The sequence below is a fragment of the Notamacropus eugenii genome, chromosome 4 (assembly GCF_028372415.1).
Source record: "Notamacropus eugenii isolate mMacEug1 chromosome 4, mMacEug1.pri_v2, whole genome shotgun sequence".
NCBI classification, from domain to species: domain Eukaryota; kingdom Metazoa; phylum Chordata; class Mammalia; order Diprotodontia; family Macropodidae; genus Notamacropus; species Notamacropus eugenii.
The window spans coordinates 454,777,555-454,804,108 of record NC_092875.1 but is presented as its reverse complement, the minus strand read 5'-3'; the positions used below and the strand labels follow the sequence as shown (position 1 = coordinate 454,804,108).

The following is a 26,554-nucleotide window of genomic DNA, read 5'->3' as shown; positions in this document are numbered from 1 at the left end:
AGAGGGTTATGCCTTCTGGCTCTAAAAAAAAGTATAAATACTCTGAGGGTGAGGTTTTACTTTGGGGCTTACTGACTAGAAGTGTTTGTTTGCCTAGAAGAGAATGCTGGAAAGCTACTAAGGACCCCCCTTCCCCGCTTTTCCTCGCTTTGAGAAACCCAGATGTTCCCTCTCTGGTAAAGATACATGTATATTAATGGTCAGACATTTTGGAAGCATGTCTGTTGACTTTTAATTTCTCTGTATTTTCTTTGAAGTTCAGGGAGCTGACTCCCCTGAACTAGGTGAATGATGTATGTGTTTGATTAAAGTGATTGCTAACCCCTGAAGTGCCTTTCCTTTTATGAATGCAGATCTAAGAACCTGGGATAGGAGGTCCCCCTGTGTATGTTGGGGTGCTTACTGTTATAGACAGTTATAATATCTGTAACCCTTTTCATGACATTCCTAGATCTAAATGAGAGAACAGGCATAAACTGAATAATAAAAAAAAAACCTGTTTTAAGATTTTGTCCTAGATGACACATTATGTTTCAGTTACCAAGTATCATGATTTAGTGGGAGAAAATAAAAGAGAGGCAAGGAGGAGACAAGGGCTTTATGAATGAAAGGAAATGAAAAGGAAATGAGAGGAAAGGAATGCACAATGATAGGGAGTGAGAATTGAAGCAGAATCACCTTTCTGCCAGCATGACGTGTGGCACTATCTGCTGATGTGCAGAGATGGCAGCGATCTGATTCCTCTTTCCCTTCCACCATTGCTAGCACTCTTTTCTTTGCTGTTGTCATCATTAACTTTGCCTTAATAGACAGTTGGTAGTGGGTAGTACCTGGAGCACCAATAAATCAAGTCTTCACTGTCAGAACACAATCAGTCAGCAAGAGGCAACCTTTTACCAGAGCAGTCTCCCTCCTTATGTCCCCGCAAATGTTGATGGAAGTGTGTGAACGTAACGAGAGTAATAACAAAATTTATCATAGAGGGAGGGTCTGGTTAACAGGAAGCTCTTCTGCATTCTCCTATGAATTCATAACCACCTTATAATTGTTTGTGCTTTTCTGCAAATGCCAACACAATCCAACATCTGTCATGCCACATGAAAAAGTCCCAATTCATTTGATATAGTTAGGGCTCCACTCATCCCTGAAAAGGTCACAAGGGCTTTAACTAGCTGTGCATGATTAAATTAGCTTCTAGCAGATGACCATGCCTATTCTGAAACCTACAGCTTCAGATGGGGTGGAGGGCAAAGGTGTCCCTTTCTCATATTCTCAGAAGTTCGGTTTTAGGGAGTGTTGGCTGCAGACACACAGATGGTCTTGGGCTTTGACATTTCTGACTTTTTCCTCTTCTATTCTTATGCATATGGCGTGGGTACTGCTTTGTGTGAAAAGAGAATTTTAAAATAGTTTGCAAGTCCTTAATGTTCCCCACAGCTTGTTTCTTAGATCTGTTTATTGTTTCCAACCAAATGGGGTCTGTGTTAATCCTGAGATTGTGAAAAGACAGATGCAACTTGTTACCAAAATAGTTATCTCCTCACCCTTATCAGCCTTATCATCTAAGCAGTCACAGTCAATCAGCAAGCACTTATTAAGTCATTGCTGTTCTTTTCCTTTTCTGTATCCCTGTGGCTCAGAATGGTGACTATCGCTTAATATAAAGGCTTAATAAATGTTTATTTAACTGAATCAAATTCAAGCTCCTCTCTGTTCTAGAAATTATCTAAATGTTTAAGGTTTCTCTCATTTAGGAAACAGTCACCAGAAAGTCAAAGAAAGGAAGTAGACTTAGAAACAAGACAAGAAAGCCATCTAGCCCTGGATTTTTAAAGGTAGTATTCATGTTTCGGGTCCAAAATATTACAGTGTCTGTCATTTGGTTTGGAACCCAAGTCTAAAAATAATCTTAGGTGCCAGAAATCTTTAACATAAAAAGAGAGTACAAAATATTCTACAAGAAAGAAGCAAATAAAAATTGAGATAGTGTTCTAAAGGCCCAGGAAATATTGACATCTTTTGGGACTACAAAGGAAATAAATTATAAGATTAATCCTTTCAAGCCCAAGGGAGGACTCTTTGAGGGCCAGAGAGGGAAGTGTTTTCCACAAGTAAAGATGCATAAAGAATCCTAGCACCCTTTGCCAATGAAGAAATTGACCTTAGCTAGAAACTTGAGAGCTTGATCTGTATCCCACTCAGAGAAGTGAGACCCTAGAGAAAAAAATACATCAACAAGAAATAATAAAAATGAACATTTTTCTCAGTAAATGGTGAGAGCTAATAAAGATTAAGGGGTACTACCACTTACACACTCACTTAACCTGGAATCGTTTATTAAATGCCTACTGTGTGCCAGCTGCTGTAGAAAGTGCTAGGGATACAGAGATGAAACCAACAGTCCTTGACTTTAAGGACCTGATACTCTATGGGGGAAAAGCTATACATACGTATATGAGGAGACAGAAAATCTATAAAAAGCAAATGCAAAGTCATTGGGCAGGGGAAGACCTATGGAGAAGACAAAACCTATGGTGGAATGATATTAGAAAAGGCCTCATGTAAAAGGTAGTATTTGCCCTGAGTTTTGAATGAGGCTAAGGGTTATGAAGGAGGCAGCTGTGGATAAAATGCTGAGCCTGGAATCAGGAAGACTCATCTTCTCAAGTTCAAATCTGGCCTCAGGCACTTCTTAGCTGAGTGACCCTGGGCATATCACTTAACTCTGTTTGCCTCAGTTTCCTCATCTGTAAAATGAATTGAAGAAGGAAATGACCAACCACTCCAGTATCTTTACCAAGAAGACCCCAGAGAGGGTCATGAAGAGTCAGACATGACTGAACAACAACAAAGGGTTATGAGACCAAGGTAGAATGAAGTAAGGAGGTGATGGTCACTGAAGACCAAGTCTATTTGTGAGATATATTTTTTATGACTACTTCTACTATAAGTAAAATTCCATTACTTTACTTTTTTTTTTTTATTTTAATCTCTTATCTGTTTTCTCTGTAGTTATGAGCACTTAACAAAATACCCTCAGGAGACCTAAGAAAGAATTTATTTATTTCAGAGCCAGTAGGGTAGGGGAAATATTGGAAAACTATGTCCCCTTGTTTAAGAGAAATGCTAGATTGGAAAAAAAGACTGAGGCAGTAACTGCGAAGAGGAAAAGAAAAGTCAGATTCTAGGGTTCACCTACAGAAAAGATAGCCATGCAGAGCAGGCCTTGGACTAAAAAGTATCTTCAAGCATTTATCAGAGAGGCCGCTGTGCTGCTATGGTCTCACTATCCCCAGTCCACATGCCTAGGTGGGCATATGCCATAAGGAAGGATGAAGCTCTCCAAGAAAGATAAAAATGTGCCAAAGTCAGAGTTGCTTGATTCAAAATTTTGTGTATTATTCTTACAGTAGGCAGACAGGAAAATTGTAACTCTATCTATGTAGCTCAGGAATGCATGAGGCACTCCATGTTGTGCTGTGTGTGTTTCTAGGAAGGCACTGAAAAGTTGGTTCTGTTTGTCAGGAACCCCATGCTGAGACAGCCGCTCTCTTTTTACTCCTCTTTGTTTTCCTATTAGGAGATGCCCTATTTTACACAGCTAAGGTCCAGCAAGCACCCTGTTCCCTGATCTTGGCATAACAATAATCCTTTGTACTCACCCTCTGGATGGACTTTGCCGCATCAAAATCCCAGATTTGTTTCACACCAGCACCAGGTGGTCCCTGAACTTGGACAACCATCTTCGGGAACCATGTTCCTGTCACAAAGCCCTGCTGTAGATCAAACCCGTCTCATTGTTACCCCCATTGACTTGGGTACAGCTCAATGCACAGCCACTGCTATAATATCAAGATTTGGCCTTCCTGAAGTGGGTCTCTCCTCTTAGAGAAGGTCCTGGTACATATGTCTAGTATCCCTTTTCCAATGGAATAAAGAAAGTTTTTTTGCTTATGACCTCTGCTAGCTCTTTTTATTTTGTTTTAATTGTATTTTATTTCTTAGAGCTAACTGTGAGTGTAATGACCTGGGTGAGCTCTTTAGTGTTTTCAAAGTTAACAATGGCTGCATAACCTCTGAATTTTTTATTATTTGTTTTCAAATTTAACAGTTACATACAAATATCGAGGAGACTACGATCTAAAATTCGGTGCTTTCGGCTTCCAAGCCTGCACTGAGCCAACAAAGTTAGTTGGGACACTGAGGTTCTAAGTCAGAGACCTATTTACTAAAAGGCTGGTTTGTAGCAGGGGCTGGCGGGCTTGAGCTGTCACAGATGCTCAAATGCATTAAGTCTCCAGGCAGATGTTAGAGAGGAGATAATTCAAGCATCGCCCTATTACTCCATCCCTCTTATGCAATCTCATCCAATTCAGGTTCTGGCTCTTTGTGACACTCTTATAATCAGGAGCTTTGGAAATGCTGCACTAATAGGGAGGGTAAATATCACACTTGAACAAAATAGGAACTGTGGTTGAGGAACCATTTCCCATCACGTAATGGAAAAAGGAGCTGTGCTGCTCAGAGGGAGATTGTTCCTGCAACCATTGCTTTTGGACATGCTGTTCAATTATGATACCATTCCAACTGCTGTCAACACTGTAAGGCCTGAAAGTGTCAGAGCATCTCATGCGCTTTCCACACTGTGAAGAGCAACACCTCTGTACATTAGAAACGTGATCCTCTGGGGTACGCCCCAGCTTTTTCCTCTCATCCCTGGTGTTATATCTACCATCCATTTGGGTGGACTATATATATAGAACATTGACTATGTAAAGTGGGGACAAAGCCCCAGTATGTGCCCTTGGTCTCTATTTGGTTTTCCAAAGAGAAAATTGGATTACACCTTCTTCTTCATCTATTTTCTTTTCTTCTTTTTCTTTTTTTCTTTCTTTCTTTCTTTCTTTCTTTTTTTTTTTTTTTAGTGAAATTACTGAAAAGAAAGAGCTGGCTGAAAGTAGGAAACTTTATTTGGACTATGAAGCTTGCTGGTGGCACAACTTTCGAGGCCCATTTGGCAGGTAGGAAACAACTTTAACAACTTGGGCATCATTTGCTGCCACCTTCCCAGAAATCCCATAATAGAACATTTTGGGAGGTTAAATAACCCCTTACATACCACATGAATACCTGCATAGATTCACATATGCACCATTTGCCAACTCCCTTCCAACCTCTTCCCTCCTTATTTATCCTCATAACATACTGGCTAGTGAACAAGAAGTAAATATTATTATTTTCCTATAGGAAAATAGTCGCATTGAAAAGTAAAATGCCTTGTCCAATGTCCAGTTGGAAGAAAAACCAAAGCTGGTGCCATTTATGGTTTGAGCAGAATTCCTGTATGTATACAGTAACCCAATGCTTTCAACTGAATTTACTGACAGCCAAAACAAATGTCTGTTCTGGGTTAGTCAGTTATTCCATAGCAGAGAAAGTTGGTGGCAGAAAATCTAATCAGAGATCTGAGTAAGTCCCTTATCTACTTTAAAAGCCTGCCTTAGGACTTAGTGAAGTTCTCCTCCAGAGATGGAAGAATAGGTGGAGGAAATTAGAGGAAACCAACTAACTCAGAAGTCAATCACATTTTGAAATAGACCCAGCTGGGAGTGGGGGCTCATTCCTATAGTCCTTGATAGTGAGAAGGCTGAAGTTGGGGGAACACTTGATCTTGAGAGTTTTGAGCTTTGTGAAACCAATCAAATATCTCCACTAAGCTTAGTATCAATATGATGGATCTCCAGGAAAAGGGCTTGAAGGGAGGGTCACCAGGCTGCCTAAGGAGAAATAAACAGGCCCAGGTCAGAGTTGGAACAGATCAAAACTTCTATGTCCATCAGAGTGGGCTTAGTTGGTGAGTGGCTACCATCCTTCCACACTGAGTAAGAGAAGGAAAAAAAATGTTGTTGTTGTGTTCAACTTTTCATAATCCCTTTTGGGCAGTTTTCTTGGCAAAGGCACTGGAGTGATTTTACCATTCCCTTCTCCAGATCATTATCACTGTTGAGGAAACTGAGGCAAATAGGGCTAAGTGACTTACCCGAGTTCACACAACCAGTAAGTAACTGAGGCCAGATTTGAACTCAGGAAGAAAAGTCTTCCTGACTCCAAGCCTGACATTCTATCTGCCACTCCACCCAGCTACCAAAACAAAGAAAGACCTAAATATACATCTTTGAGTTGGGTAAAGCTGAAGGAATGCATTTGTTTTTGCTAGAAATTTAAATCCAAACAGTGAGGGAAAATGTGAAGCAAAACCTACTACTTACTTTGCTTTTCTTATACCCTTTTGCACTTATTTAATTTAATATGCTGTGCCAATTATAATTTGCAATGGGCAGGTAATGTAAATAACTGCTGGATTTATGTTTACACCCAGAACAGATGTTAACAGCTGCCCTTACAAACAACCTGAACTTCTGTTTTAGTACAAACTGTATACTATAGAGGTTTGACTAGTCATAGATTCACAGACTCCTTGGTATTTCATGAACAGTACAACCATTCTTTGTGAGTGTATCTTAAGTAATACCTTGGCTTTTAGTTTAGATTGCTACCCCTTCAGCCTCCTAGAATAAATATCTCTTTATTAGTGAGCAGGGTACTTCAGGAGACTAAAAGTAGAGACTTCCATTCTTCTTTAATTAGGAAGGTGACTAGATCTTCCTTACCACCAACCCCTGTCCCCATCCACCCATCCATGCCATCACTCCCCAAACCCCTTCACCTAGTCCAGCTCTATTCTATCGATCCCAGAATCCCCAACCCTAAGACTGTGATAAAATACCCAAGATAGCTTGAATCTGAAATATAGATTAATTTTACTTCTTCTGTTGTTTATATAAAAAGAACCCATCATATTCAATTCTTGCAAGTATCTATATAGAGTAAGAGTAAAAATTAGAAGGCATAGGGTTAGGGAGTCAGGAGGCATAGATAGAATAATTTTTTTAATCAGCTCTATTTTATTTTCAGGTCCAAATTCTCTCTTCTTTATCTCCCCTACCCACTCTAATAAGAAAGAAAAACAAAACCCATTACAAACATATATAGTCAAAACAAATTCTTGCATTGTCTGTGTTCCCTACCCACACCTTCAAAAAAAAAAAAAAAGCCTGAATCTATACTCTGAGTCCATCGCCTCTGGAAATGGGTAGCATATTTCATAAAAAGTCCTCTGGAATTATAATTGGTTATTGACTCTGGCCACTTCACTTTTCCTCACTTCATACAGGTCTTCCCATGCTTCTTTGAAACTATCCCCTTCTTAATTTCTTAAAGCATAATAGTATTGTATCACCTGCAAATACCATCATTTATTCAGTTATTTTCCAAGTGATGAGGGTCCCCACAGATTCTCATTATTTGCTTTCTTCTCCTTCTTTGAGGTATAGACCTCGTAGTGTTTTTGCTAGGTCAAAGGGTACACAGTTTAATCTCTTTTTGAATATAGTTCAAAATTGCTTTCTGGAATGATCATACCAATTCACAGTTCCACCAATAGTACATTGATATGCCTGATATTCCACAGCCCAATCTTTTTTGTCATTTTTCTCAGTCTAATGGCAGAGTTGTTTTAATTTGTATTGCCCTAATTGTTGATCTAAAATATTTTTTCATTTTTTCTAAAAACTTTCTATTCCTAGCCTTTGACTATTTATTAATTATGGACTAGCTCTTCTTCTAAACTTGAATCAGTTCCCTCTATGTCTTAGATCTAAAAATTTTATCAGAGAATTTTGTAGCAAAGATATTTTCCCAAATTTCTTGCTTCTCTTCTAATTTTAGCTGCATTGGTTTTGCCTGTGGGCAAATGTCCATTTTCCTTCCTGTGAACTTCTCTTTCTTCTTTATCTCTTGTTCTGTCTTGTTTTATTTTTTCCTTTGAACTCTTTCTTTACATACAGATCAGCAAGAAGTCTTTTAATCCATGGCAATGAAAAGTTGGACCAATTCCTGCAACTTTAGGAAAAAAAGTGGGTGATTGGTTAGCAGTTATTAGTTGAGTTTACACTAGCGTGAGACTTCATTTTTATCTCTTTACTTAATACCCTGGAGACTCTATCCTTGTTTCTCACACATCCTAACCCACAGTCTTACCTAAGGTTTCCATTACTACTTTTCAGTCCCTTCCTCAAGGCCCTCCCCTGTTGGAAATCTATGTCTAAAAATGATCATTAGTGCCTTAGCACTGAGGGAGCATTTGTCCTGATTATCTAAGCGGTGCCTGGAAGATGGCCAAAGTGGCCAGGAGATAGTAGAGAAAGGGATCAAGGGAGTCTAGGGAAGAAAATCAATATTCTTTATAGTGAAGCTGATCAATTCCTGGTGTCTAAGTTGGGCCTCTGATTGTCTCTCTCTGGACCTCTGTTTTCTCATCTGTAAAATGAAGGGGCTTGGATTAAAGGAAAGCTAAAAAACAATAAAGTAATAATGATCTTCAAGTGTAGAGGTGGCTTGGTGTGTGAAAAGAACACTTATGAGGTTTGGCTTCTGTCACTTACTGCCTATATAACTGACCTGAAGCAATTCATCTGACTTCTCTGGGTCTCATGTTTTTCATCTATGAAATGAAGGGACTTGGACTCAGTGATCTCTAAAATTCCCTTCAAATTAATAACAAATTGATGGCTCTGTGACTAGGACCCTATGCTAGAGTTGACAGTGGAGGAATTAAGTTTAGGGATCTCAGGAACACCATGGTAGTGACAGTCACAACATAACCACAAAAATAATTTTAAGATGTGAGACAAAGTTTCCATTTCTGACATGAGGTGGAGGTCCCAATAACATTTCTAGAAAATGGACAAGCTGTATGAGGAGGTCCCAGGCTAATGGATTTGATCTAAGCGGAAGCCTCACTGAGCAAGATCAGAGTAATATTTTTATTTAAAATTCAGTTCTTTGTCTAGGAATCAGCTCAGCAATTAAATCTTTTACAACAGGTAGAACCCAATAGTTTCATAACTGGGTGTCATACAATATAGAAAAATAAATAAGAGAATTCCAGTGACTGAGTTCAGGCAAGAAATCTCTACAGGCCCAAAACCAAGAAAGACCTTTGGTTCAATTTGTCCTTATGTAGATAAATTCTTCCATAGCATTTTACGTAAGTTATGTATAAGAATGAAGTTTTCTGTTTGTATTGATAATGCCCATGTGACCTGATTACATCACATGGAAACCTGAGTTACATGATTCAAGTCACATGGAGCAGGAAGAGGTGGAGCAGGAAGGGTGGAACAAGAAGAGGGGTAGCTAGAGCAGAGCTGAGAGGAAGTTAGAGAATAATCAGAGCTGGGAAAGGCAGCTGGCTAGCATTAGAGAAAGCTTGTTTGTGATTTGTTTAAGGGAGTTTAGCAGAGGGAAGACTTGAGGATGATATTGCCTTCCACATTCTTATTGTGTATAGATTTCTTTGTTACTATGATGGATTTGGTTTTCTGGTGTCTGAATAAATGTTTTGGTTCTGTCTTCCATGTGGAGTCTGTTGTATTTTGCAATTCAGAACTGTGCCAGCATGTTCATGGCTGCTTTAGCACTGTGACTATTGCATTGGCACTATACTGTTTAAAAGAGAGGAGTGGTAGTTAAGAGAAACTTCCAGTCTTCTTTAATTAGGAAGGTGATTAGATCTTTCCTCCTACCAACCCCAGCATACTTGCATGAATCAATGAAGAACAAGATTAGCAGAACCAAGAGAACACCGTATACAGTAAAAGTAATATTATTTTAAGAACATCTTTGAGTGCCTAATCATTTTGACCATTATAAATACCCCCAATTAACCACAAAACAACTATGAAAGAAGATGCTATCTGCATCCACAGAAGGAACTGATTACTAGATATATAGAATGATTCTACATATATACACACATACACATACATATATACATATTTGTGTCTTAATGGTAGCCATTTCAGGGAGGAGGGAGGAAAAAAAAGGAAAAAAAGATAAAAAAGAAATGTTACACGATAATTTCATTATATATTTAAAAGGAATTGCAAGTTGTACATAAGACACTTGCAGTTTCACCTACAAGCCTCTTTTTATCTATTTTACTATTTTACTAGAAATGATTTTGTTTTATTTCTTAAATTAAGAATAAAAATAAAAAAGAATGAAATCCCTGCACAACACACTCTTGCATTTTCCCATTGCTTCTAGTATGAAATATAGACTTCTTCGAATTTAGAGTCCTTCAAAATATGTCTCCAGCTTCCCTTTCCAGACTTGGATCTAGAGTCAAGAAGACCTCAGTTAATCCACCCTTAGGTACCTTATAACTGTGTAACCCTGGGCAAGTCTTTTAGCCCAGTTTCCTCAGCTGCAAAATGGGGATAATGGTGATACTTAACCTCCCCCTCCCCTAGGGTTTTTGTGAAGATCAAATGAGATAAGATTTGCAAAACATAGTAGATGTTTAATAAATGCTTATTCCATTCCATTCCACTTATTATATATTCCTGCCCTTCATGAACTCTACAATGGTGTCAAACTCAAATAGAAATCAGGCCACAAAAATATACATAAGATTCCCGTGAGCAGCAAATTGACATAGAAAGCCACATATTGACATTATTTATGTTCTATTATACATTTTTTCCTTATTTTGTTAAGCATTTCTCAATTATTTTTTAATCTGATTCAGGCTGCCCTGGGGAGCCACACTAGCCTTGTGTTTGCTACATCTGCTCTACAGTACCACCACACTCTCCTAACTTGTTCTTCTCATGACTTGAGTTCTGCAAATATAGCTAACAAGTCTGGTGAGTCAGAAAATCTCTATCAAGAGAACTCTCATAATTCATGAATTAGATATCCATGATTTTAGACATTCATGGCTCCATCCTGACAATCCTGATTGTAAGCAACCTTCATTCTTTTGTAGTATAAGCTTTTTGTTTTTCTGATTAGATCCAAGAATGACACTGGGAAGTTAGTCTCTCTTTTCAATATACTCTAACCCATGTATGTGTATACATATATATATATGTGTGTGTGTGTGTGTGTGTGTGTATACATATACATATGTGTGTGTGTGTGTGTGTGTGTGTGTGTGTGTATATATATATACATATATGTATGTAATTCTGAAAGGAAGATGCATTCATTGTTCACGGTACTATCTCCTGGCAACAGCTCATGATTTGATCCCTCACTAAAGTAGCTGTCACAATTAGTGTCCATGGGATTCTTTAGGATTGTGTTCCCCCCTCTCCCCAACAAAAAAAGTCAGCATGGAATAATACTGAAACACTAGACTCGGAATTGAGAACATTTAATATGAGTTTCAGTTAATATGACAACTGACATTTTAATTGTACTTTGAGGTTTATAATAATAATTATAGCTAACTACATAGTACTTACTGTGTGCCAGGCACTTTACAATTATTATCTCAGTTGATCCTCACAACAGCTCTTGGAGGTAGGTACTATTACTATCCCCATTTTACAGATAAGGAAACTGAGACAGAGAATAAGTCCCTTAGACCAGGGTAACACAGTTACTAAGTGTGTGAATTCACATTTGAACTCTGGACGCTACACGTTTCTACTGTTCCATCCTAAATGCCTGGGTTTATAAAGGAGTTTTTCACGACCACCCTCCCGCAGCAGGGAAGCATAATTCTTATTTTAGAGATAAAGAAACATGTTAAGAGCAGGTAAATGATTTCCTAAGGTCACACAAGTAGAACCTGGAGTCAAACTCAGCTCCCTCCTGCCTCCCTAGTGCATCTCTCTGTCCAGGGAACATCACCTTGCCCTTCCTGATGACTCTGCCACTCACTAGCTATATGACTATAAATGAATAACTGAATCAGTGAGCCTCAGTTTCCTTATCTATAAGATGAGGATAATTGTGTTTCCTCTGCCTGCTTCACAGGATTGTGGTGTAGAAAACACTGGAATTATGAAATGTCTTTTAAATGTAAGCCAATATTATCACATGGACAAGAATGAGACAAGATGAGAAAATATGGATGGCATTTGACTGATCTTCCCCAGTGGATCTGTTGAAGTAAATAAGTTATTATTATAAATGGTGAGGGAGAAGGCCAGTTTTTAAGGCCAGTCATTACAGGTCCTTCATTCATTTCTGTCTCCATCTTTGATTCTCATGAAACGCAGGAAGGAGTCAATCACAAAATGAAATTTTGAGGGTGCATCTACACCGAGTCAATGATGTCAAAAAGAGAGACAGCTGGATGGAAGTTCCTTAGAAAATCTCTCAGGGAAGAGAAGAAAGCCCCTTGTCTGTCTGACTAGAGCTGACTTAAGAGAGATAGCATGAGATATGTGGAGATAAGGGAAATGTTTAAGGCCAGCTCACTGATCTGGTGTGACCTTAAGCAATCAGCTCTATTTAATTGAAATGTTGCCAGAGGATGATATATTCCTTTCCCTTTTAAACTCACATATGTTTCCTAGAAGTCTCTGGGCTTTTAAAATAATGATTTGTTTTCTTCCAGCAACAAGTTTCAGATACCATAGCTTCTACTAAAAATGTGACATTTATTCTTTTGAATAATAACATTTCCACTCATTGCATCAGAACAAGAATTTGTTAAATGATGCTCTGATAGAACTAGTAATTCATTATTGGGTGGGATGAACATTTTGTATCAGCTTGTCTAAGGAGATACTAATCAATTTTCAATTAGAATAGAATGCTGACTCTGTGACATATAGTGGCAGGACGGAGAGGAAGGGAATGGGATATCATAGAATCAGGTTTTGCAAGTTGGAAAGCACCTTAGAGGTCATCTGCCCCAGCTACAGCATGCTTGACAAGTGTTTAGACTTCTACTTGAATACTTCTAGTTACAAAGAGCTCAGATCTTCAGAAAACATGCTTTGCACATGGTATATGCTCAATAAAACTTGAAATGAATGCATTCCATTCCAGTGTTGCAAAGGATGGACCATTCTTTATATTAAGCTGAAATCCTCCTCTCTGAAATGTTCATTTGTTATTCTGGGATGGAAATTCATTTAATCTTTCCCATATAACATTTTTTTCAAATCTCTAAAGATAGTTATTATTTCCTTCCAGCCTGTGTGAAGATTTCCTACCACCCAGTTTTGTTTTTCTTTTCTCACTGTTACTCTTATGACATGGCATCAAAATTTCTCACCATTCTAGTTACCCTTCTTTAAATATTCTTCAATTCATCACTGTCCCTTTTAACAATGTTCTTTAATGACCCTACAGATAGGATCTGAGCAGTGTAATGATGATCAATTACATTTATAAAAATGCTTTATATTATCCTACTTGAGTGAGATAATGTAGGCAAACAACCTACATTATCCTAATAACCCTGGGAGATAGGTATTGTATATATGATCCTCATTTTGCAGATGAGGAAACTGAGGTTCAGAAAAGTTGAGTGACTTATCTATGGTCCAAGGCTCCCTTATTCAAAGTCCAGTACTCTGTTCACAACACCATTAGTATAGAAAGATAATTGTCGTCATTGTACTGAAATCTATACTTTTTATGATGCAACCTAAGAACTTTCTTGTTGTTACTGTTCAGTCACCTTTGTAAAAATGTTGACCTACTGAGTTTTGTAGTCAGTTCAGTTACAGGTCTTTTTCTCTGAAAAATTGTTATTATTCCAGTTTTCCCTCATCTCATACTAGGGCAACCTCCACCAAGTCCTACTCTAACATCTCATCTCATCTTGGGATGACTCTAGGTTTTTTAAGCCTTTTCTAAAAAGAAGAAGAAAAGGGGAAGAAGAAGAAGAAGATGATGATGATGAAGGAGAAGAAGAAGAAGAAGAAGAAGAAGAAGAAGAAAGAGGAGGAGTAGAAGAAGAAGAAGAAGGGGAAGAAAGGAAGGAGAAAACTGGTAGATCCTACTCAGCTGGAAAGCATAGGACTAGCTATGAACGATGTGTCATCTTTCTGAGATCAAGTCTCATTGATCTAATCACCAGATGTTTTATCAGCTATCATGTGACGGATTTTTCTTGGCTTCCCATTTCCCCAGTTAGTTCACTTCTCATCTGCACCTTCACTCCCAGGAGAAAGATTTCTTTTCAGCCACTACTAAAGTTCATGAGGCTTTCTAAAGAGCATTCAATCTGCTTCAGTAAGATTGTTGTCATTGTTCAGTCATTTCGGTAGCATTTGACACTTCATGACCCCATTTGGAGTTTTCTTGGCAAAGAGACTGGAGTGGTTTGTCATTTCCTTCTCCAGTTCATTTTACAGATGAGGAACTGAGGCAAACAGGGTTAATTGACTTCCGGGGAATCACACAGCTAGTAAGCATCAGAGGCTTCAGTGGGATGCCCATATCAATAAAATCATGGGCCCTTAAAGCACTGAAGAAGTTCTTTGTGAAATTGACATTTGAAAATAAATGCAGAACATTACAAGCCATTTACTGGAGTTGATCTTGTTCTGCCCTATCAACATCTTTGGGATCTGAATTCTGTCATGTAAAGCAACCCCTCTCAGCTTTGTCACATTTACAGATATGATCAATGTGCCTTCCAATTCCCAGTTTGAAAATTTTAACATCTGCCCATTTTAATGGATCCTGATAGTGATGAGAGTGTTGTAGGATATTATTTGACTAGGCTTAAACTCATTCAAAAACATATCTTAAACAATTTAGGGAAGCTAAGTGATCTACCACATCTTCCTTCATCTTGAACTTCAATTCCCTCTTAACCATGTTTGCTGTGTACTTTTCAGTTACCTCCAGGATCAAATATAAATCCTCTCTGTGACCTTTAAAGCCCTTCATAATGTGGTCCTTTACTACCTTTCCAGTTTTCTTACACCTTTCTCCTCTGTACTCTGAAATCTAGTGACATGACCCTGCTTACTTTTCCATGTACAAGACTCTCCATCTCTCAGTTCCAGACATGTACCTCTGGCTAGGCACCCACTCCTGGAATTCATTTTTTACCTGCTGACTTCCCTGGCTTCCTTCAGATGCCAGCTAAAACCCCTCCTTCTAGGAGTCATTACTGATCCCCCTTAATACAAATGCCTTCTGTCTGTTGATTATCTCCAACTTATCCTGTATGTAGCTTAATAATTGTCCATAATCATTTGAGTGTTGTCTTCCCCATGAAGACTGTTAGCTCCTCGAGAATAGGGGATGTTTTTAGCCATTCTTTATATCCCTACAACTTAGCACAGTACAAGGCACAGAGTAGGCACTTAAATTCTTCTTGATTGATTGAAAGGATTGTATACACACACACACACATGCATACACATCTATGCATATATACATGTGTATGTGTATATATATATATATATATATGTATATGAATATATGTGTGTGTGTATATATCTTCAGAAGTCATGAGTAAGTCAACCAAACTTTTCCCTATTGTTTTCCCAGAAGTTAGCTGAGCACCTCTTAGGCTATTGTTCTTTCTAAATGAAACCTGTCATCTTCCTTATCATCCATCTCCCTCCCTCTCAAATTTCAACTTAACTCATGTCAGTGAGTTTTCTGCCAAGCATTTTCACCTTAGGAGGCATTTCTCACCTTTGCTAGGAAAACTCATCATTTGATGTCTCAAGCCGTAATCTAAGAAACCATTTTCAGTCCTTTTATACTATATCGTCTGCATAGCCTGTTGGGGATTTGCCGCATCTTCATCCCCTTCCAATGTCACAACCATCAACTGGAAGAAGACATGAACATTAAGCCTGTAAACACAAATCCCTCATTCTTATGTAGGACTTCAAAATATCTGAGTATCTTTCAGGTTTGTTCTCCTGGTACCAGTGAATACATTGAGTGGGTTTGATATACTTTGACAGGATCTTTAGCCTGTCTTGGAAACACATACACAAAGAAAATATAATAGCCAGATAGTTATTTCTAATTTATGTATCATTTCTCTAGTACTCTTCAGCAGGGATTCATTAATTATTGTTAGGCATCCTTTTTTGTCTGGGCTACATAACTGGACTCCTGTTATGGAATCCTCGATTCCAAAGGTCACTGAGCTATTTCCGTAAGACAGCAGTGTTTCTATAATTAAGTAGTATTGTATTGACTACATAGAATTTGGCACCTGAAGTGGTAAGTAGTTTGGCATCACTGAAAACCAATTCTGTACATCTCCTCCTGCCCTCTTCCAGGTACAGTTCATTATCCATCTCCAGTAGTTATTCAAGATACTTGTACTAATGGATGCTTTTGGTGACCTGAATCATTATCTGAGCAATATGCTTTTTATTTGCTTCATTTTTCCAGTATAGATTGTTACACTAATCTCTTACATATTACAGTGTACTTATCTGAGGAGAACTGTAGTGTCTTGACATGGAAAAATAATTAGTACATTATCTTCTGTGCCTGGAAGCATTTGGGGAAGCTGATGACCAATGTGCAGTCTTCTCATTTGAACCATCTTCATGACACATCCTTCCATTGCTGTGGAGGATATGTTTAGCAAACCTGTCTCTCCCCATACCTCAGTTAATGCCAACATCAGTACTCCCCATACCTCAGTTAATGCCAACATCAGTACTCCCCATACCTCAGTTAATGCCAACATCAGTAGAACTTTGAACAAAGTTATATTTGAAAAGAAAGTGAGTGAGTCCTATAACAATAGTGAGAGTTAACAGTTGAACAGGAATGCCCTGGAATCCCTGAGATTCTCTGAAGGATCTATGGGAAAACTCAAATATGAAGTAACAGGAAGAAAAAGGCCTGGAAAGAAAATCTATACTGATAAAAACAGGGATTGATTAAAATATGGATCTAAATATTTAGCACCTGAATATTTTCAGTTAACCTGAGGAAAGCAAAAGCATTATCTTTTTCTAATTGCAGGATAAGATTATACATCTAGATAATTATTACTTGGCAACTGATTTAGAACTTTTCAGGTCAATCAATACATAAGCATTTATTAAGCACCTACTATGTGTGAAACTCTGTGCTAAGTACTGGATATACAGAAAAAGGCAAAAGAAAATCCCTGCTTTCAAGGAACCAAGAGTCTTATGGAGGAAAAAAAAACATGAAAACAACTATATACAAGAAGCTATATACAGAATTAATTTAAAATAACCAATGGGGGGAAGATATTAGAATTAAGGGGGATTGGGAAAGGCTTCCTGTAGAACATAGGGCTTCAGCTGGGATTGAAGAAAGATGGGAGGTAGGGATGAGGATAAGAACAATTCTGGGCATGAAAGACAGCCAGTGAATATGTACAATGTAAGGAAATGGAGTATGTTTGTGCAAGAAATAGCAAAGCAGCAAGGAGGGCAGTGTCTCAGCATCTCAAAATAAGTGAAGCAGAAACTGGAAAGGTGGAAGAAGGGAATGTTATGAAGGATTTTGAATGTCCAACAAGGGATTGATTTTATATTTTATCTTCAAGGTGATAGGCAGCCACTGGAGTCTGTTGAATAAGGGAGTGACATGGTCAGATCCGTGCTTTAGGAAGATCAATTTGACAGCTGACTGAAGGATGGACTGGAGTGGGAAGAGGCTGAAACCAACCGGCAGACTATCACAGTAGTCCAAGAGAAAGGTGATGAATCTGTACCAGGCTTATGAACATGTCAGAGGATAGAAAGGGGGTATAGATGAGAGATGTTACAAAGGTAAAATTAAAAGGCCATAGCAATAGTTTGGAAACAAAGGGGATGAGAGAGTAAGGAACCATGAATGATGCCTAAGTTCTGGGCCTAGGTGACTGTGAGAATGTTGGTGCCATTGGCAGTAATGGGGAGATTTTAAAAGGAGTAGAAGCAAATGGGACACAAAAATAACAAGTTCAGTTTTGGACATGTTGAGTCTAAAATGTTCACTAGGCATCTGGAGATGAGAATTTGGATATTAGGGAAAAGGTCAGGGTTAGATAAATAGATTTGAAAATCATTAGCATAGAGGTTGCAACTGAATCCATGGGAGCTAATGAGATCACTAAGTGACATAGTATAGATTAAGATGAGAAAACGGCCAATGATAGAGCCCTTGGTGACATCCAGGATTGTTGGTTATGACCTGGGTCCAACAGAGGAGACCGAAGAATCTACTACTGAAAGGGAGGAGAACCAAGATAGAGTAATGTCATAGAAACCTTGAGAAAAGGGAGTATCAAAGAGAAGAAGCTGATTGACAAGCCAAAAGTTTCAGAGAGATTAAAAAGGATGAGAACTGAGAAAAGGCCATAAGATTTGGTAATTTAGAGATAATTGGTAACTTTGGAGAGAGAAGTTTTGTTTGAATAATGAGTTCAGAAACCAGACTGTAGAAGTATGAAGAAAAAGGAGAGGAAAGAAAGTGAAAGGATCAGTTGTAGATGGCCTTCTCAAGGAGTTTAGCCAAATAAATGTAAGACAGAAATAGCTATCAGGGATGGGTGAATCAAGTGAGAGTTTTTTGCAGATGGTAGAGACATGTAGGGCAGTAAGGAAGCAGTCAGTAGACAAGGAGAGATTGGAGATAAGAGAGAAAGTGGGATGATAACATGGGGAATTTTCTAGAAAAGAAGATATAGAGTAGGATCATTTATGTAAATTGAGGGGTTTACTTTGGCAAACAGAAGGGCTACCTCTTCTGTGACAGGTAAAGGAGGAGATCGAGGCAGAAGTCATCTGAATTATGTGAATGAGATAGAAGGGAACAGAGGGAACTCCCCGGAAATAATTTTAATGTTTTCAGTGAAATATGAGACAAAGTTAGAGAGGGGAAGCCAAAGGTTTGGGAAAACTACAGTGATGAGTGGGATAGTGAGCCAAGAACCTAGATGCTGGGTTTGTTCTGTAAAAAAAAAATAGATTTTTATTTGCTTTAGTGAAGTGCACTTTCTACCTTATCATTATATGTTTCTGTAAACTATTGACGTAGTTTTCTTAACTGTGGAAATCCTATTGCTTCTAAAATGTCCTGTGTCCTACAATCACTTACGTAAACTCTGGAGTATGTCAGAAACTTTACTATAGGCAGAATGTGTGCCCTGGAAACCTCACAACATGAAGGACTTTTGTCTTGGTACAAAACCCACAACACTCCTAATCCAAAAATCAAAACAAAACAAAACATTTTGACCTAATATTCCTGAAGGCATCAAAGTCCATGGATAGAAGTTATGAGAGAATTCCCAAGCACTTCTAATACCCCTAAACTCTTATAAAATATGTCCCTGTAGCTTGCCTACCGTGGTTGGACCTACTTCATAAGTATAATATTAAATAGTTTTTCAAATTCATAGAGTTAATCCAGAAATAAGGCTTTGCTGATTTCCAGAAGCAAGGAGATGTTTTTCTCTCTAAATATAAAAACAAAATGTGCCACTAATAAAGGATTCTTAGTTTAATTATGTGCTTCCTTCATTACTTCCATATTTGAGGTAATATAAAGGGAGGAACAATTATTGCCTTGTTCATTCTGATTTATTTGGCCCTCTGCCTCCTCACCTTGCTAATGAAAAATAAACTGTGCTGCAGGGGTCATTTAGGAGGTGATTTAATAAGATGCTTTAAAAAATTCTAGCCTAGAAGGAAACATATTAGCTTGAAAGCACCTGTCGGAAAAAATATATTTTGTCTGTCTTTTTTTCTGTCTGTCTTTAGGTTATAAGGTAATTCAAACCAACAATGTGTATAGCGTCATTAAGAGGCAATCTGCTAAGAAAGAGGATGCAAAGTGCTGAGAAGCAAATGATGCCTTTCAATGAAGATGTTCAAAAAGACAAGCTTTCCAGGTCCTGAGTTCCCTAAGAAAATTGCTGTATAAATGGTATCCTGCACAATTCAGACTGGTTCAGACCGGGAGGGTTTCCCTTAAAGGACAGTGTTGATGCAGAAATAATTCTCTTTGTTTCAAGGGAAATGTGTGAGAGGGGCCCTGTTTTCTCTAAATGAACCACCATCACAGACTTATGGTATTTGCATAAAAGTCATTTTAATTATTTAATTATTAAACTTGAGATGTGTCACCAACCAGGCAGTTAATAGTGATGTGTTAGCAGATTATAAGTGCCCTTCTGCACAACAGTTTGTCACTCTTTGTGTGGCTGGAGCCAGACAGTTTTACCTCTAAACACCAAACTGGCAGAATCAGAAACCTGTCTTCGTATTAAATGAAAAAGGATTTATCAGTGTTCATGAAGAGAATACCCATTCTAGTCTTCCAAGTGTTTCCTCTGAGCTTGGTTCTGAATAACCTTATTCTAAGCTTCAAAGGAAGTGATTTCATCAGAGTTCTTTCTTTCTTCCCATGCAGATCATACTCCCTCCATGACTTAGTATATGATTTCATGAGTTTCCATAGCCAAAAATAAATCAGCAACTGGCCAACCTTCTGGTGGGGGGCCTCTCCAGATCTTCAGCTATTTGATCAGACTTTTGAGGTTTTCCTTCTTGGTAAGACTGGCCAGAGCTCACGTCTAGCTTTGCCTTTAATTAAGAACCTGTGGTCACCTATATGCGTTGATGAAGCACTAGAAGGGGAATTTGATGGAAGGTCTCAACCCTTACGTAGAGTTTCAAGTTTTTGCAGCTGCTGGGTCATCTTCAAATAGACTCTTTTTAACAGATGAGTGGACAGCAGAGTTGAATGGGGAACCAGTGATGGTGTCCAGACATAGCAATCCTGATGGTGTCTGAAATTAAAATATCTCCATTTGTCAACCAGGCTAGATCTGGTCTAGCTATGGAGAAACATGGCCTGCAAGTAAAGAAAGGTGATTATTCAGAAGAAACATCAAGGTGTCTAGGTTGATCCTGCATCACTCTGCTTCTGGAGACTCTATGGAAGTCTGTGGCTCACCATGGGAGTAGACTACGGTGATTTCAGTTTTCTTGAGTGAGGTAGCAACCGTACCAAACATTTCTAACTCATGGAATTATTGAAAAGCTATAGAAGATCTCAACACATGATAAAGTTTAAGAATAATAAAGCTTTTGTTTTCCTAGGGTGGGGAGGTGGAAGTAGGTGCCAACTAAACATGGGGTTGCAATGAATGGTATTTATTTTCATAGTCTGTTGTGTGCCTCTACCCTTTTCCTATAGACAAGGCCCTTGACTTTGTATTCAGACTCAAGGACATAAATAACTTGAATTATTTATTCTTTTAATTGCCTAAGGGCCTCTAGATGTATTAATTTCAGTTTCTATTCCTATTATATTAAACATGCAAAATTCCTATTGAGTTATATAGCCTGTTAGTGACAATTTCAAGGAGTCAACCTATTATGGAAGCAAATTAAGTGACTTTACTGGAATCTACCAGAAAGAAATGCTTTCCTTTTTTAGCCATTTCTCCCAAATCCTGCTTACATGTTCTCAAATTTAAATTCACTAGTCTCTTTTTTCAAGTCTACTTTTTTTTCTTGAGCTCCCATCATCCTTGAAAGAAATTTGGCAGACAAGATAGACACACCCAGGGCGCCAAAGTGTAATTATGTGGAAAACAAAGATAGAATTTCATTATTTCTGAGTTCTATCATTCACTGAGAACCACTAGCCATGGGAGAGTGATTGTGTGAAAATAGCCATATGAATACATTTACTTTAATTATAATAACCTGCAATAATAAAACATGATTTTGTAGTCATAGCAAAATGGCCTAATGCCTTCATTGTTGTGTAATAATGCATTTGTAGATGTTGTGAAGCCAAATGCACACAGATGGACATTATTATGTGGACACATGCTCTGTGGCAGGAGGGCTTCTTAAGTTAATTGCCTTCATTTAAAAAGATACCAAAAGGCAAACTTGGGATAATCCTTTCTGATCATTTTGCAAACCAGTAATGACTATATAATAGTTGCAGTATCTCTGCTGAATGTTTTGCTGAAGTCAGGTAACTTCTTAGGAAGGGGAAATTATATAGAATTAAATAATAGCAGTTTGGAATAAACCAAAAATTTCCTTTGTACCATTATTGTGGTAGAGTTATGGATGGTCATGCAACTGTTCTTGACTAAGTAACTACAGATCTTGGACTCCTTAGTAGAAAGGAATCGTGGGCTAAATACTAACTTTAAAAATCACAAATTAATATTGTCCATGTCTTCTGACATGTTCATTTATTGTGTTAAACATTTTCCAATTACTTTTTAATCTGGTTCAGGCTGCACCTGGGAGTTTTGTGGGCTGCATCCATGAGTGTCCACCTTTCATCTAGTCCTACACTTTCATTTTACGGACTAGGAAAGCAAGGTCCAGAGTGGTTAAATCACTTTCCCAAGGTCACACAGATAGGAAGCAGCAGAACTATAACTCAAACCAAGGTCTTCTCACTCCAAATCCAGTGTTCTTTTGAGGACACCAGATCTAAAAGTCAGAGCACTAATAGAAAGAAAAGCAGAATCTTTAAATAGCAGTTGGAAGCATAAACCAACAGAGAGATCTCACACACAGTGGGAAAAGGACTCTTGGGCAAACCCATATAGTGATCACTGGTAATGATATCATCTCTGACAAAAGACAGAAATGCACTTTTTAAAAAATTATCCAACTGACATTTTAAAAAGTTTGTACTCTAATTCTAAGTAGAGAAATATACACACATGTGTATATGTATGTGTATGTATATATATATGTGTATGTATGGACACAGATATACACACAGATATGTGCTTACTCCAATGCTACTCATTAAATTTTAGTGGCTCCCTATAACCTCTAAAAGCAAATAGAATATTTTTATTCTGTTTATCACTTACAGTCCTTCACCAGCTGACCCCAACCAACCTTTCCAGTCTTAACTGAACTTATTCCTTTTCACAGCAGTTATGGTTCAACCAAACTGGCCTGCATCATACATGGCATCCTATCTCCCATCTACACAGAGCTTGATAGGGGCTGTTTCTCTTGCCTAGAAAGTGTTCCCTTCCTTGCCTCTACTTCCTAGAATCTATCCCTCCTCTCCTTCAAGACTTGAATTCAAATTTTACCTTCTTCATGAAATCTTTCAAGACTTTCACAGCCACTAATGCCTTCCCGTTACACACTCCTTTTCCCCAATAGAAGGTAAGCTTCTAAAAGGCACTTTTCACTTTTACTTTTATAACATAATCACCTGGCAAATTCCTAGACCATAGTAGGTATTCAATAAATGTTTGACGATCAATTAAATGATTAATTTCCTCAGTTTTTTTTCTTTTAGTACACAACACAATTACCTTACACTTTAGTAAACAATTTTGTTTTTGTTTTTAACCATTATAGAGGAAGAAGAATTTGAGTTTACAGATGACAGTCTATTTCAGTAATATTTTTTGGACATGGATAAATTCTCCTAGGAATCTCTCCTTCTCTCCCTTCTTTCCTCCCCATCCCCTTTCCCTTGAAAAATCCAAGAACAAATGTACATTATTATACTGATACAGAAATAAAAAAAGCTCTTAGAAATTCAGCTCCTTTAAAATGTGTCCCATTTTTTTCTCCTTCCATTTTTTTACTCTTCCTCCTTTTCATTTTCTTTTCTTTTTCATTACCTCTTCTTCTCTTTCTCCTCTTCCCTTTCATTTTCCTTTTCTGCCTTTTCTCTCCCTCCTTTTCTCCCTTCTTTTTCTACTCTCCCTTCTCTTCCTTGGCTCATTTCTTCCTCCATTTCTGTTCACCTCTTCCTTCTTTCTCACATTTCCAGAGATCATGCCTCTGCAAAGCAGAAGCTGCTGGGTGTCATGATAATTCCTCTGATTGGAAGCTATTGTCATCTCACAGTTAATTAATGCCTAATGTAGACAGCCCCTTCGTGTATGCTTTGGGACTGATGAGCAGCTGGAGCAGAAATGCTTGACTGACAGCTCTCGATTGTCAGTGAGATGTCATAAAGCAAAGAGCATACACTTCTAGACTATGAGGGAGATCATTTAGGGCAACTCCCTCATGTAACAGATGGGAAAACTGAGTCTCAAAGGGGTGAGGTCACCTCATCTCTTATTTATTTTGCCTTTATGTGTACTTTGTGTAATGTTTATATGTATTTGTATAAAATAATGAGAAATGATTCTAAAAAGCACTAATATGTGACAAAAAATATTTTTTCCAATCAGAAACCCTTAGCCACCCAATTCCTTTTACAATACCTCTCCAAATAATTTTCTTGGAGGTGAGCATGGAAAAGAAGCAAGGATTTCTATATTGATTAAATTAGGTTTTTGTTTTTTTGGGGGGGGTGGGGAGAATGAGGAATTTTCAAGTGACCGAAACAGGCAAAGGATGAATTGAAAGCTTCTCTAGAACTACTTGATGGGAGTTTTAGGTCAATAAACCATTTGTGGTAGTATATAAAAGCCCAATTGAACACTATTGATTTGCTTATCTGCTCTTTTATATTAGCTTCTAAGCACTGTGCAGAGGAAATGCATATGTGTAGGAGTCAACATTAAAATAAGTGTTGATATATTTGCCATCACATATCTTTTGTTTTTCAGGTTCAGACTTGTAATTTTATCCATGCAGAAAACTCCTGGTGTGGAAACACTCTCTCTCCACGCAGATAAGCAACTCTTCCATAACCTACAGTCTCAAAGATTTGCCTGGGGCAATAAGAGGTTACCTGACATGCCCAGGAGCACTGATCCAGTTTCCAGGGGCCTCCTTGACTTGGTGGCAAGACCTCAGGTCCATAATACCTTGCTATCTTCTCTTAGATTATAGCTTAGAGATCAGGACTGGAAAACTGTGATAGGATGGGGAGAGGGCAGAAAAGGTGAGGGTATGATTCTAGGTCACTCACTGTAAGTCACTGAAGTTGCTATGTTTCCACTATTTAGTGGGGGAAAAAGAAACAAGCAAACAGAAAAACTGCTCAAATGTTCTTGAAGACAGAGGCCAGCAATTTGCAGAGGAAATAGCATTGCATTTGGAGTCGGAGGACTTGGCTTCAAATGCCATCTCTGTTCCTTACTGCCTTGTAACACTGGGCATTCTCTTCTCTGGTCTTTAGTTTCCTTATCTGTAAAATGAGAAAATTGGACTAAATGAATTCTAAGGCCCCTTCTAGCTCTAAATCTTACGATTCTCTGTAGGGTCTAAATTACCCAGACTGCCTATCTACATGGACCACAATAACTGGAGACGTTATCATTTTTTCTTATATAAAATCCCCCATGCATAAGATATCACAAACACAATTTTTCATCAATATACAAAAGCAGTACCTTGAACATGAGCAAACTAATTCAGTAGCTTTTATTTTTGTAACCAGAACATGAATATCACATGTGAAAATATTCAGGAGGCTTGGAACAAGGAGCTCTCTTTAGCAGCTCTGTATAATGTGGTGGTCCTGGCAAGTACCATGCAGTTCAAACTGTCTTAAATATTTTAAAAATGTTCAGATGTTTACCCACTTAACCACCAATCTGTTGGAGTTTCTTAGCAAATATTGCCCCCTGCAGTTCATGCCGTAACTGTGCAAGAGGGTAAACAAATTCTTCACCTCTTCCAGTCCAAATGCAAGCATGGTTTTGGCTAAAGCCAAATGATCTTTGCACCTACACACAATGCAGCTATTTCCCAGCATATGATTAGCACTGAGAGAGACTGTGAGATTGGAGGGGCTCTTGTGTCTTCAGGCATCATAAGTATAACTCAACTTCTGTGACCTAAATCATGAAAAAGTCAAATATGCCCATGCTGTATTATTATTGCAAAGAAAAAACAACAGGAAAAAAATGCACATTTCTAAGTTACAAACTGATTGAAGTTGAGGCTGAGAATGTGATTGTATTTCTTTAGGGACAAAGAGGATATTCATCTGAAAAAATTCATTTTTCTACTCACTTTCAGTAGTCTAATTTCTTAAAGAAGACAGGTAGTTCCTCCCATTATGCCTGTGGTCCTATCCAGGATACTGTACAAAGTTTACTTTTTCTTAAATGAATTTGGAAGAGTCCGTGACAAATCATGGATCTATGCTAAAACTTCAATGTTATGGAAATAAGCCCAAAATTGATCATGGTATTTACCAATAGGACATTAGGGGTGTTTAGAAAGGGAGCTGGGAGGAATTCACTGTAACTGTACCAGATAATGGAATGGAAAAAAACAATGACTTGGTGGCCAGATTGCTGAAGTTCTAGTTCCAGATCAGGCACCAATTAGCAGGGATCTTGACTAAATCATATAAGTTCTCTAGACTTCAGTTTGGTCATCTCTAAAAGGGATTCGATGAGATACTTAAAAATTTCCTTGTGTTTCCAACATTCTATGTTTGGACTGTGAGTTTCTATGGTTATATTATGGGAAACATTCATTGTATATGAAACAATTTAAGTACCCAAACAAGTGGGTAGCAGTGTCACACTTAAATAGAAATGGAAGTCACTAATCCATACATAAGGATCCCTGTGGTCTTCCTATTGACTTAGTTATAGAATGTAATATTATCTCTATTATTTATTGTATTTTCATTTACTCTGTTAAATATTTCCAAATTACATCTTAATCTGGTTTGGGTGCACTTGGGATTGTTGTGGACCCCATATAGCCCGTGAGAGGCACATTTGACACTGCTCCACTGCAGTAGTGGTAAAGTACAAAGAGTATTACTTCAGGAGTCAGAAGAAATCTACTTC

At 38.0% G+C, this 26,554-nt stretch overlaps 1 long non-coding RNA gene across 1 annotated transcript in view; it reads right to left on the bottom strand.

Annotated features, from left to right (window-relative positions):
• Positions 1 to 20,607: 20,607 nt before the first annotated feature.
• LOC140501980 (uncharacterized) overlaps positions 20,608 to 26,554 on the bottom strand; it is a 62,840-nt gene continuing 56,893 nt past the window's right edge. Inside the window, exons 2-3 of the long non-coding RNA XR_011966470.1 lie at positions 24,532 to 24,930; positions 20,608 to 20,685 (exon numbers count right to left, since the gene is read on the bottom strand). This is a non-coding gene — a long non-coding RNA (uncharacterized lncRNA). The remainder of the gene's footprint in view (positions 20,686 to 24,531; positions 24,931 to 26,554) is intronic.